The sequence below is a fragment of the Coptis chinensis genome, unplaced genomic scaffold, assembly GCF_015680905.1.
Source record: "Coptis chinensis isolate HL-2020 unplaced genomic scaffold, ASM1568090v1 utg10707_pilon_pilon, whole genome shotgun sequence".
Classification (NCBI taxonomy): Eukaryota; Viridiplantae; Streptophyta; class Magnoliopsida; order Ranunculales; family Ranunculaceae; genus Coptis; species Coptis chinensis.
Window position 1 is genome coordinate 147,509 of NW_028238096.1, and position 14,666 is coordinate 162,174.

Consider the following 14,666-nt stretch of genomic DNA (forward strand, 5'->3'; position numbering starts at 1 on the left):
TTGATAAAAACTTCGAAATTTTGAAATTTCGTAAACTAAAAATGAGGATAAAAACGCCTTTTACATATCATCTTCTCAAAAAAAAAAACAGATTTACAAATAATGGTTATGCAGTTATTTGATTTCCGTAAAGTGGGTTTGAGTGTGCGGTTGAGTCGCCTTTCATACCGGATGCATTTCTATCGGCATTTAACAAGGAAAGAGGAGGTACAACAGATTGGTTTTTGGGTACAACAAAGTTATTTGATTTTTTTGTTTTTGTTTTGGGTTTCAACTTGTTTTACTTGCGACATCATTCCCAATTAAGGTTGCACGGATTTGAATCCCTTGATAACGCGGACAATGGGCTCTAATAGCACCATGGTTTGAAAGGCAAAAGAAGGAACTTGATTTGAACACACAGGCCAATCTTCTAATGGCCGATGGGTGGTATATGGTGTTTTACATAGGTGTCGCGACGGTGCAACTCTTTGAGGGTTTGCTTCTTCACATTCTTCCACTTATCTTGGTTTGGATAAATTTTTCTTGAAGGAATCCATGTTCAATGGAGAATTACAAGGCAACAGGATCATATGCTCCTCGCTATCAAAGTTCTTGAAAGATATTGGGAACAATTCTTCACTCAAACATAGTAAAACTGTTTTGTTGTTTTTTTGTGAGAGCTCAAGACTTCTTGTTTATGAATACATGGTGAATAGCAGCTTAGACCGATGGTTACACAAAAGAAAGAGAGAATCAATATTTTCGATTCAGCTTAACCATGTTCTCTTGGATTGGCCTACAAGGTTGCATATCGCAGTTTGAGTTGCTCAAGGTCTTTGCTACATGCATCATGGATGCTCTCACCATCATTCATTGTGATGTGAAATCGAAAGCAATATCTTGTTGGATGCCAACTTTAATGCTACGACATTGCAGACTTTGGATTGGCAAAGATGTTGGTTAAGCATGGGGAGTCGGATACAATGTCTGCGGTAGCAGTGCTCTTACGGATACATTCGCCCGAGTGAGTCTTATTTGAGTACATTTCTATATTTTATAACATACTTAAAGTTGGAAAATCGGCTAAACTACAGCTTGGTTGATTGAATTTCGTGAGTACACTTACACAACCAAGGTGAATGAAAAGATCGATGTATACGGGTTTATCTTTAGTTATTCGTGTTTTATCTTTAGTTCCTAATGATATTGTTCCAGATTTTTGTCACTTCACTGCTCATAAAAACAGGGATTCATATGTTTATGAATAATCAATAAGTTCAAATAGAATGTATATGGTTAATTTTTATCATTCCCTTTGCTTACCTTTTACGGTAGTGTTCTTTGAACTATCTAGGAAAAATGCAGTTTAAGCTTCATTTGCCTCATCTTTCAACCAAAAGTTCCTTCATCTCCCTTTCTTTTGATTTTGTTCTTTACTTGTTGGGAAAAATTATTTAACTCGTGGCTAAACCATTATATCCTAATTCGATCAACTCTTCTTCATTTTTTTTCCCCTTATATTTGCCCTCGAATTTGAGTTTGTAGTTTTTGCTAGATATTAAGGGTTCTTGCTCATTGCCAACGCCTTTTCTAATTTGGAACTCATTCATTTCATTTTTTTCAGTTAGACATGAAAGTGTTTGGGCGCCGAAGTGGTCTACTAGCTTGTGCTCTTCCCCGCAAGTTGCAAATGGCATGGGTAGCATTCGAACTCTTGCTTCCTTATTGGTCATAGGCTATTGATACTTCAGTTTTTTGTTTGTTCTTGGTGAGGTGTTTAATAGCATTTTCTGATTTTACAACTTCCAAAGGATCAAGGGCACCACCTCGCTTGAAAATGCGCGCCCGTCTCAATTGGTATTTGAAGTATTGGTGCGGTGCTCATATTTCGGGGACAAACCGGTGGTGTTCAGGTTGTCGTCCATTAATTCCAAGCCCGAGCACTACCGGTTGTAAAAGTTGATGTATCTAATGTTATTACTCATTAGCGAAAAGGTTTCTTATAATATTGTAGTGAATATGAAGTCCTTTTTTTGGTAAGCCATTTAAGGTGCATGGATGGATGCTTGAATTGAAGAATGTAGGATCTGCTCATGTAAAAGTAATTGATTATACTTTTATCAAATTTGTCTCTTTTATTTGCCTAGTATTTTTTGTCTTTCATATTTCTAGTACAAGGAAACAATGTGAATTGAGAAACAAAGTTCATTGCGGTCTGCTTTTACACAGCCCAAAGATGACAAAAGAAGCCTATGCCCTAACAAGGCATCTTGTGATGTTCCTTAGCTTCCAAACAATATGACTATGTTAGAAGAATCTAGCTTTGTGGAATTTTTAAATTTGATGAGAAGTAGGCTTTTGGGATCGACGCGGTGTACTAAAGAGGGGCAAATAAATTAGGCTTTTGTGCTAGTGGGAAGTGTTGGAATAGCAAGCAAGCACGCTTTTTTTCTAACTTTTGAGAAGCCGCACATTGCAGCTATACATTGCTTAGTAATAGAAGTTTATGCAGTTCCTTAAAGCTCAGGGAATTGCACATCAAAATTCTAGAATGAGCAGGATAGACAGATTTTACTTGCTGGGTTCTCTGGCAAGTTCATCTAGCTAGAGCATCCCATCTTATAATTCTGACTCCTGACAAAACACACTCCTGGCATAACAAAACTCTGACATGCATACCAAACTTACACTAACACTATAACAAACTCTGACATGCAGGCCTAATGTATAAACTATAACTCCTGACATAGTTTATGACTATAACGTTGACTATTTCTTGCGAAATTTTGTTGTTATATCGAACCTTATGAACTTGCAAAAATGGTTCTGTTTGGACTTAGTCCCAAACGGGCATGGCGCACCCGTTTGGCCTTAGTACCAAACGGCATGGCCACACCGTTTGGTACTAAGGCCAAACGGTGGCCATGCCGCTTGGTACTAAGGCCAACGGTTGTGGCCATGCCGTTGGGGACTAAGTCCAAACAGACCGCATTTTTGCAAGTTCAAAGTCCAAACGGCATGGCCACACCGCTTGGTACTAATACCAAACGGTGGCCATGCCGCTTTGGTACTAAGGCCAAACGGTGTGGCCATGCCGCTTGGGGACTAAGTCCAAACAGACACGCCATTTTTTGCAAGTTCAAAGTCCAAACGGCATGGCCACACCGTTTGGCCTTAGTACCAAACGGGTGTGGCCATGCCGCTTGGCCTTAGTACCAAACGGCATGGCCACCGTTTGGCCTTAGTAAACGCGGCATGGCCACACCGCTTGGTACTAAGGCCAACGGTGTGGCCATGCCGCTTTGGGGACTAAGTCCAAACAGACACGCCATTTTTTGCAAGTTCAAAGTCCAACGGCATGGCCACACCGTTTGGCCTTAGTACCAAACGGTGTGGCCATGCCGCTTGGGACTAAGGACAAACGGTGTGGGCATGCCGCTTGGGGACAAAGTCCAAACAGACACGCATTTTTTTTTTTAAGTTCAAAGTCCAAACGGCATGGCCATTTATGTTGTCTTGATGTTATATTTTTTCTGTTGTCTTGATGTTATATTATGAGAACTATAACGGCTTATGAGGGTTGACAAAGAACTTGAGAGACACTACTATTTTTCTGTTGTCTTGACCGTTGGACTAGGTCCCAAACGGTGTGGCCATGTCATTTGGGACTAAGTCCAAACGGTATGGCCACACCGTCAAGGGGCAAAAAGCATTAACGCCATTTTTATCCAAGTTCAAATGATGCTAGTACCATAGTTAAGAGTGGCAAGTCTCCAAGTTTTCAACAAAGATCTCCAATACAATGAGGATGGACATGGCTTTGGGTGGAATCAGATTTCGTTAGCTGCACTCAAGACCTCCAAATCAAGTGCAACGCTATGGATAGTCGGATCAAGATGGGAGATGTAAAAATAGTCTCATACCGCCTAATAGTCTCAATGCAATGGAGACATAATATCGTAGCAGATTTTGGTGTAAGAATGTAAGATTACAAGTTGACGACACTTTTTGTATGAAAGGACCCCATGGTTATATAAATGGGAGGTCCGAGACCGTGTCTAAGAAAATATCACTTAACCTCGAAAATACTCTTTCCGCCTACAAGCACTTTTGCATCGACTCGCTGACATACATATATATGGTCCGCACAACCAAAAAAGTTTACAAGCAACTACACCTCACAAAAAGTACAAATAACCCTTGTAAAGAAAACAAATGAAAAACTGAATAAAGATGCACATCACAAGATTAAATATCAACCAAATTTAATGCCCATTGAGAGAATCAAAATCAACCGTAAAACAATACTCTTTAACATAAAATAGTTTCCATTTTCCTCACAAAATTAAATAGAACAATCTTCGTTTAAACACCTTTAACATGAACTTCACCAGCCCAGTAAGGGAATTCAACCTAAGCTACCAAAGTGCTGGCAGTGGTGGATTCACTGCACAAAGAAAGAAAAAAGAAAAGCATCAGTAACGAGCTAGACAAGCATCTAAAACAGATTTTATATAAGTAAGAAACGCAACACGTGAAAAGATAGCATCATAAAAGAAGAGCTCCAAAGATCATAGCACTAGATACCATTTCAATAAAATCAGAAAAGCCAAAAAGAGGTTTGATGGGGTGTTATAACTGAGAAAAAATACATGGGAACGGGATCTTATAATCTGAGAACCACCTTCCCATAAAATCGAAAAATGTCCCTACCTACAAGTCATGGTCTATAAAGAACCAACAACAACAAATGAAGCAAGACTTTTAAGTTTTAGCATTCAAGAACCAACAACAACGAATGAAGCAAGACTTCTAACATTCAAGAACCAACTTATTATAATTCATTATACATTGAACAATTATGAAAAATACAAAAACACATGCAAGCACCATTTTGGTAACTTATGGATTAAGACCTAAATCTACAATTATTAAACATAAATATATCATTGCCTTTGAGCATAACACAGACTTAATTAAAACAATAGGCAACAGAGCGATAAGCAAATAAGTTAGCCGCAAAAGGGGAGGAACACCAAGTTTCACATTAAAATACAATCATTTCTTAGAAGTTAGAACTTAAGACACTACATACCATATTCTAATAACCAAGGCATTGACATAGAACCAAGTGATTTTCAAGAGGGAAGCTTAAACCTAAAATGCATTGAACCCGAATGTATAGGTTTATATTGATTTTATTGTCTACTCTTTAACTCGTGGAAACAGACATGCATCCAAGCCACGGATCTCTAATTTTGCAACCATAAACCCAAACTTCACCAATTATTTCTCAAAACATTCAGTTCATATAAAATATGAATACTCGACATCAATACTAATAAGTGCATACAACAACCGTGATATAACTAAACAATGTGTGCGAGTCCACTCACTATTTCCGCATCGAGGAAGCTTCTTGGTCCTCTTGTAGTAACGAGTGAGCTTATGAATCCTCGCTCTCAACCAAAATCAGCCTAAACTTGTCGTCCTTATCCTTCCTGTTCCTCTCCAAATGCTTATGGATAGCAACCGGCTTCTTAATCAAATGGTACGATCTTCAGAATTTTAGGTGCAAGCCCTACAACCCCACAATATAAAGCAACCATTTTAAAACTAAAATACAAAAACAAGTGAATAAATAAATAGAAAACAAAATGGATTAGTACCGTGGGACTTGAGAATATGCAAGATCTTTAGCACGAGTAACACTTTTGACTCGAAATGACATCAGATAATCACGAAGAAGCACACCGATTTGAGATGGTGGTAAACTCTTCTTAGCAAACTTACGATGATGTTATCCAAAACCGTAAAACATTATAAAAAATAAAAAGGATGAATAAATATTATAAAATAGATTTGAGGTTTTATTGCTTACATCTTGAGATTGGACTTTGAGCCCGGTGAGTTTCTCTTGTATGCCAAACCGTATGCTTCATCGAAGAGAGATCTAGTTATAAAAAGCTTAGATCGAAAATTTCTTGTGTGTTCATAACCTGAGATCTAGTTATAAGAAGCTTAGATCGAAAATTGAGAAACTTTCTCGAGATCAATAATGTTCTCTCAAACCCTAATAATGTTCTTGTTAATAAGAAAATTGATTAATTGTTTGGTAAACAATTTTTCTAGATTCAAAAATTTCTGGAGTGGAGAAGAGGACGACCGTGAGAGATGATCAAACATTTCGCATTTTTTCGCTTTTTGGTTTCAAATACTTTAAAATCTTGAAATATCGGATATTTGAGTGAATTAGATCCGATGATCTAGAGAAGAGATCCAAGGGACCGTAAGAAGTGTGAGATAAGGGTGTCACTATAAGAGTGGCACTCTAGACAAACCGATATATATATATATATATATATATATATATATATATATATATATATATATATATATATATATATATATATATATAGGGAGTAGGTTCCGTTTACAACACTTTTATACAACGCTTTATACAATACCCCCACGGACCCTTCAAGATGTTTTAAGGGCTAATTTTTTTGTAGATAAGATGTTCTCACCATGGATATAATCTCCACAAAAAATTGGGTCCTTTGAACATTTCTAAGTTTGCCAAAAAAAAGTTACAAAATCGATATTTCTAGACCGTTGATAAAAATTCATAGGTTGAGAGCAATTTTTCTCATGGTTAGGAGTTTCAAATGAGCTGAATTTTTGTGGAGATCATATCTACAAGGAATCAAGGCTTAATTCATATTTTCGAAGGGTATTGTATAAAACGTTGTATAAAAAGTGTTGTAAACGGAACCTACCCCATATATATATATATATATATATATATATTTTTTTTACACTGATACCGATATATCCGATATATATTCACCGAATATTGAATTCGTGAAATATATATCTATAGTACGTTAATACATTGTAGCAACTAGCGCGGCAGCATGCCCTCAATATTCACAATTTGAATGGGCCCAAAGTTTCGGGCCGAAGGTGTCACATTACATTTACGACATTTTTTTCAGAAAATTATTAGGGCACAGCAAAGATGATCATTCCGTTCGATGTTTCACTTGCGGGAAGGTAAAAAAAAAAAAAAAAAAACTTAATTTCTAACCCTACTTCGTTCGTTTCGTATCAATTTTGATTTTGTTTTTTCTGTGTTTAATGACATTGTTAGGTAATTGGAAACAAATGGGACACGTACCTCGATCTTCTTCAAGCTGACTACACTGAAGGGTAAGTTTATAAAATGCTATATTGGTTAGTGAGTTTGAGTTGCTGTTATTATTGTTAATATATTTATGTGTGGCTGTTTAGAAACTTAGTCTCTTTGGATACCCTAAGTGGATGAGGGGGTGAACCAAATTATTCCAACTGTTAAAAATTTGCACCTACCAACTAGTTGCAATGTAGTAAGCACTATGTTAAATGAGCACAGCCACTCCACTGAAGACTTGAGTTAGCTAGTTCAGGTTCTTAAATATATTCATGCATACACCTATTTAACCTTATTTTCCCCACTCTTGATAGGTAGAATATATCTTTTTGAGTGCACCATTTAGACTAGGGTGAATATTAGCTGTTGAATGCTAATCCAGGATTTCGACAGTAACTTGCTGATGATTGTTAATTTCAGGAATAAAATCATTCAGAAATTGACAATTTTTAACATGTTATATGCATATGATGGTTGTATATGAGATGTATGATTTAATATCTATACATGGACATGTAGCATATGCCTTTCATTTTTATTTGACGTATTACCCATGCTTTACTATAGTATATCATAGAATATTACATAAGGTAATGCTCGCCAAATAAGCAAGGGGGGAAAAAGGCTTTTGATTTATAAATCAAAACTCTTTTCATACCGAGAATGATAATCCCAATCGGTCATAATTTTTGACGATATATAGAAATATACTACCACTGAGAAGGAGTTCTTCATTTGTTGTATGCCTTGGATAAGTTTCGTCTATTTCCCCTTAGCACTAGCACTCGCGTACTAACGAGATTCGTATTCAATATCGGATGTTGCCTACTCGGGACCGCGGGCAATGGATTCCACCCCAACCCAACCCCCTAGTTTGCTATTTGATTCGTTTCGGGGCAGTTTGAGACTATACCATATGTAATAAGGGTAATATTATTAGACCGTTGCAACCCTCGCACGGTCAAGGATGGTACTGTCCTGCACCCTAGGCCCTAAACATAAAGGTTAAGCCACAGTCTAGTTGGATTGGGTTCGCTACAGCGCCGACATGACAGTTGCCTTTAACATGGAGAGTCTTCTGGCCGTGTTGCAAACACATTCTTTTCCCTTGTACATTTGTATATATCCTTAAAAAAAAAGTTGAGTCTATAGGACTCAACCCCTTCACATTTTGCGCTTTCTTCTTCCACCTCCTTCATTTTTCAAAAACAGGTTTGACTGTGAGCTGGCTATATACCATTAGATGACATTTTTAATACTGATCATTTTTGTAGCTCATTTGTCCCATTTGGAGTTGAAACGAATCGAGAATACAAGTTTGAAATTTCGAAACATTTCATGACAATGGGCATTTCCGGATTCCATTTGGGCTTGGGCCAAATTTTCCAAAACGACCCATCACATGCGACACCCTCTTCACTTTCTTCCCCCACAAAAATCGGATCTGGTTCCCATCAATTTAACTCGCGCACGCGATACAAAACCAAATACTTCAACTCGCGCACGCGATCTAAACTCGACCAAACCCAATTATGTTCCTACAACACCTTCCCCTTCCATTGCTCACCTCAAATCCACCTCACGTGATCCAAACACACCTCACTATGGCCGCAAATCGAAGAATAACAGTGGAGCAAAATTTTCACTCACTCTATAATGGCGGCATGTTTCACCCATTTTTTTATGAGAAAATTGAAAGTAGAGAGTGGAGTATCTATTGCACCAAAATGCGGAATACTACTCTGAAGATTTGGTTTTGAAGTTTTACAACAATGGTGGTTTTAGGGGAAATGAATTTTGGATTACGGTGGATGGGTTAGAACGTGAACTCATGTTGGAATTGATGTCTGATATCACATGTATTCCAATCAACTACTATACTCCGACACTGTAGACATCGGAGTACCCAACCACTTTGGATTTAATGCTCAACATGCTAATAGAGGGAGAATACAATGATGGCTTGAGATACGCGTACCAACACTCGTTGTGACAGAACCAACTAGCAGTCACTCAATAGGTGGCCTATAATGTAATTGACACCTCAAAGACATCGACGTTAACAAGATGTTCCCCGCGACTGCTATGGATCCTACAGAGAGGAAGGAAAATTTACGCATGGCCAGATTTCCTGGTGAAATCATTACTCATGGTACTAACGAGTCGACTTTTCTTTGTTCTTGTTACCTGATTATGATTCATTTAGGGTTCTAGTATGCTACTCCGTTAATTCCAACAAGGCCTTTTGAAAATTTTGGGATTTTCGAGAGGTGTCATGGATCACTGGGACCCTACAGCGAAAGTAGCGGCAAAGCATGATAACGTGTATGTTCCTCCTGCATCCCACCAAATTATTGCAATGAGGCTAACATGCAGAGAATCCTTGATAGAAGAACTTTGATTGTTTTCCAATGATATATGGCACGATGACTAACTCTAAATATACTGGTTTGGGTGAATTTTTTAAGATGACATTTTTTTTTGTTTGTGTTGGTGTTGTGTGGAAGCGTTTTTATTTATTTTTAATGGTGGATGGTGGATTGATTTCTAAATAAGAATCTATAAATTGAGGCTCTGATACCAATTGATGGAGAACAAAGTCTAGAAAGAGATGAAAGGATCGCGAAGATCCTTAAAGAGATAATGGAATCAAGAAGAAGAATTGAAGTTTGAAGAATTGTAAAAAAGTTAGGGGAAAAATATAATAGGGTTTCAAGATTTAATAATTGATAATTGGTTTATTGATTGAATCTAAACAAATTATTTTTCTTTCTTGGTTATCAAGTGATATCTACACTTTGTGGTCTAAAGATTTGGATTCTCCACTCGGCTCGGTGTAGACTCAAGTCTTTACTCACGATTTTCGTGCTTTAGATCGAGTAGAAATTGAACCAACCTAAAGTATGTAACGACTTATAACCTTGTTATGCTCCTTAGAAAAGTAGTGAGTAAGTTTTTATTTTATGATTAGTTATACTAAAATTACTTAAATGTTTTTAGATTCTTAAGGTTACGTAATCATGTACACTAAAACAAAGTAAAATTGATTTATAGAAAGGTGTGGAGAGTTAATTTTCCTCATGTGAAAACAAACCTCTATTGTTTGACTCTAGTTTATTGCCTCTTAATTTTCCTAGAATTCATAGACAAATCCTAACAAAGATTATATTTTTTATCCCTAACAATATAATTCATCTCTGACATCATATTGTTAGCATGTGGAACAAAAGCAATGACTTATCTCTAAGTCATCACTTTGATTCCTAACTAGACTCTACACCAACTACCATTTTGGGGTAGGATGTAAAGTCTAGTTTGTTTTTCCTAAACAACTTACTAGAAAATCCATACAAAAGTGGTTCCTCACATGAGCATCATTAACCCTCCACAAAGGAAGGATTTAACTCCATGATCATGGGATTACAATGATCATGTGTTATGTATACTAATGAGAGAGGAAAAGAAGAAGAAGAATAATATAAGAACTAGCTTGCCTTAAGAAATTGAGGTTTTATTTAGAGAAACAAGAGTTGTTACCATTAAAACTATTACAAGTTTTCTTACCTCCAACTCCGACTAAAAACTAAATTACAAGACAATGCAAATGAAAAAAGAGTCAAGTGGAGTTAATGCTCCCAAATGTGACTAAGGACTTTTTTCCCCAAAATCAGCTCACTTAACTTTTCTCACTTCCCCTCTCCTCCCACGAAATCACCTCCCCTAATTTATTACATTTATTACAAACCTATCTAAAAAACCAAATCATGCCAAAATTTCACTATTTTGGATAAACATCATTTAACCACATGCAAGGTGTCTATTTGTGTCAATAATTTGGCATTTTTGTCTTGACATGTTTCATGATTGATGACTCGTCTATTCTTGTGGGCCCAGAAGGTGGGTCCATTTGCTGTGTCCATTAGTGGGCTCGGATGTCAATTTCTGCAATTTCGCATAAGATAGAGCTAGTCGCGTCTTGATCATCCGACAACTTATTTGTAAATCGAGTCCGTGTTCAAGATATATGAGCTCCTAAGTTTGATGCTTTTGTCGTGGATCCCCGCTCGATTTGATTACATCTTTGTTTGAGTCTTTGGGCTTTAGTCCGGATTTGTTGGGATTCACATGAGCTTGATTGGAAAGCTTATGTATACTTCCCTATTCCGCGCTTAAATGCTTGATTTTATTATTATTTTTTTCGCGTTAGTTGCTCCAACCAAAATGCGATTATTTCATAATTATTAAGCACAAAATTAACTGAAATATTATATCTCTACGGGGTCTAATAATACAGTTTTGGGTGCTTATCACACCAATTTCCTTAAACAAAGACTTTTACTTGTCCTCGAGCAAAGAAGAGACGTTAAAAAGCAGATAAGTGGCCAAAAGCGTGCATTCTAAGCTAATTCTCGTTTTCAGTAATGCGGTTGTATTGGCCAGATGCAATAGTATCTAAAACCACTAGAAATTCCCTAGTGGATCTAATTATAACCTCGTGAGAGTTTTCCGAAAAAGATACTCACAAACTTCATTTATACTACAACGACTTCGATAACAAAAGCTTGTTTCCTAAATTAATCTTAGATATCTATACATCTCCTTAGGCGGGGACGAGGATTAATTATTTTGAAACTCGAGTTAATATGCATACAATAATTAAAACATCTATATATGAGCATGCATACGCTGAATTTTACATTGAAATGCACAAGCAAGGCCGTTTTTAAATCCTTTAGAGAGCTGCATCTAAATGGGTTCTCACAGGTATGTGTCAAACACAAATTAAGCCATAATTTTTTCACTGTCGGGTTTAGTTAACTCCAAGTGTAGTGGGCACACATTTCCTCATATACTTTCGATGACAGGTTGTTATGTTTGGAAATTGTTACTACACATTTCTAGTCGCTTATAGCAGATTTAAAATCTTAATGCCTTTATTACTTGCACTATATATTTGGATACTATTTTGATAATACTTGGTGTAGTGTTTTTTTTTCTTGGATCATTGAGCTGATTTTAGCTTTTGTTAAGGGAACTATTTAAAAACCAATAATAATGCATACATAGAAATTTTGTATTATCGGTGGCGGTGGTTTTGCAAGTATGAACAAAAATATTAGCGGCTGGCCCACGTTTATGGAGTTATGTAACATTCTACAGGGTTGTGTTTGTCATAATGCCATTAAGGATAGATATGAGAGTACTTATGTTTTTTATTGTCATTCAAGTTGTTTAACTAGTGAGTGATGTGAACTATGATTGGCGGAAGCTTCAATCAATGAACAATTCACTCAATAAAAATAATCTTTAATAAAATCACTCGTGAAATAATAATCTTTTATAAATCAAATAACTTAATTAAAAACAACCTAAGAACTAATGGAGGCACATATTCTATTTATATTAAACTCTAACCTCCTCAAACCTAACCTAAACAGAATGGGCTTGGACCTTAAATACTAGACTTAGACTTGGACCAATATGGCCTGAAACATAATAATAATAAAAATACTAAAATACCCTCGCACTCTCCCATGTGCGTATTACATTAGTAAGTTTTTTAAATTCCTAGTAAGGCTAGGTTATTGATTAGAAAATAACCCAATTATTAAATAATCTTATTAAATAATCTGGTGGTTCTGTTTCTGGTAATTATGTGTATTTAGGGTTCATAATTAGAGTATCGTCCCTGATTATGTGTATTTTCTGTTCTTCCTACCTTACTTGGCATATAAAAAATCATGTTAATACTTAATAGAAAGTGGTTATGCTTCTTGGCAGTTAAAAGCATTCGGAACTTGAATGGCCACAGCATAGGCCGTTATCAAATCCATGCTGGAAAATCTGTGCCTATAGTAAAAGGAGGGGAGCAGACAAAGATGGAGGAGGGAGAGTTTTTGGCTATTGAGGTGATGCTGCTGTTTTAGATAGTTAAGATCTAGATTGGGGATAGCATTGCATATATACATAAATGAAAATGTGGCTCTTGCACCAGTCATTTTTATATAATGGTTCTTGATTGTCTTCATGTACAGGTAAAGGGTATGTTAGAGAAGATTTAGAGTGCAGCCACTATATGCATTTTTTTGAAGTTGGACATGTACCATTAAGGTTGCCTAGAGCTAAAGCAGTTGCTCGCAACAATAAACAAGCACTTCTCAACATTGGCCTTTTGCAGACGTTATTTAGACCGTCTTGGGGAGTCGAAATACCTTATGGCACTCAAGAATCTCTGTGACTCTGGTATTGTTCAGGTATTACACATGACAGCTAAATTGTTAATGACAGTGGTTCCTCCATATTAAATTGTGTTGTTTCCTTCAAGTATCAATCCAAAATCCGAAGGGATAAATTATGTTTGCACAAATATACAAAATATACAAAAAGGGATAAATCAAGTTTTAATTTCTGATTAAGAGAGAAGTTGTTGGCTCCTTCGGTCATGTTTACTGTATTTCTTGCTGGAATCTCCATCTTTTAAGATATATATAATTGTTTGAAACTTTCTATATTTGGAAATAGTTTTTTAGCACATTTTAAGTTGATGGGACAATTTAGGGTGTTATAATCACTTTTCAATTAGAATTACAACTAATGAAGTTTTCTTTTGGCTTGTCTTTCGTTGCAGCCTTACCCTCCTCTATGTGATGTGAAGGGTAGCTACGTATCACAGTTTGAGCATGCCATTCTATTACGACCAACCTGCAAAGAGGTTATATCTAGAGGTGTCGATTATTAATTGATAATTGAAACAAAATCCAGATACAACAGGAGAGTATTTTAAGTTACTTGTGTAATGTGAACCGATTGACTCTATCTATCCCTATTGTTATTTCTTTTGCTGTCCTTCCACCTTATCAATGTCGTATGTATTCTTGGTCTCAATTTCGATTTTTTCCTGTTTTTTTTTTTGGGTATTGTTTGGAAGTGGGGGCAGATTCATTATAAAAAACAAAGATTTACCGTGGCCAGCTGTGTAAGCTTGTAGACGGATCAAAAAACATGTAAGTGCAATGTAAAATTGTAAATCAGTCGTGGCAATCACATCTTTCAGTCCATTATTAAAAGATTGAACTATTGTTTTCCGAGCACAGGCAAATTGGAAATTTGAAAACTTTGCATGGGGAAACAATTAGGCGCTAATGCTATATGAGAAGACAATTTCCATTACCTATGGTGATGTCATTTTCAAAATCGAGTTGACTTTAGCTTGGGTTTTTATCAACTTTTTCAGAATTTGTGGTCTTTGTTACATTAGCATAGGTAGTATAGTAAATTTTCCACTTCTCTTTGACTGGTATTCATTTGTTGTATGTAAAAGACAGCGAAAATAGAATTTGTACGAAGAAGATACGTAAACGCAAGTGTTAGCAAAAAAAAAAAAAGGTAAAATAGTTATGTGTAAATGTAAGGAGGAACAACGTTTTCATCCACGAATAAGTAAGCCGCAGTGTTAAATGCAACCTAAAAGTGACCGATTGTTGGCTTTTAC

At 36.3% G+C, this 14,666-nt stretch overlaps 1 long non-coding RNA gene across 1 annotated transcript; it reads left to right on the forward strand.

Annotated features, from left to right (window-relative positions):
* The first annotated feature begins 6,893 nt into the window (after nucleotides 1-6,893).
* Nucleotides 6,894-14,520, forward strand: LOC147474222 (uncharacterized). Its single transcript, XR_015210070.1, has 6 exons — nucleotides 6,894-7,038; nucleotides 7,136-7,194; nucleotides 12,956-13,083; nucleotides 13,210-13,428; nucleotides 13,803-14,178; nucleotides 14,269-14,520. It is a non-coding gene; the product is annotated as an uncharacterized LOC147474222 (long non-coding RNA).
* Nucleotides 14,521-14,666: the final 146 nt, after the last annotated feature.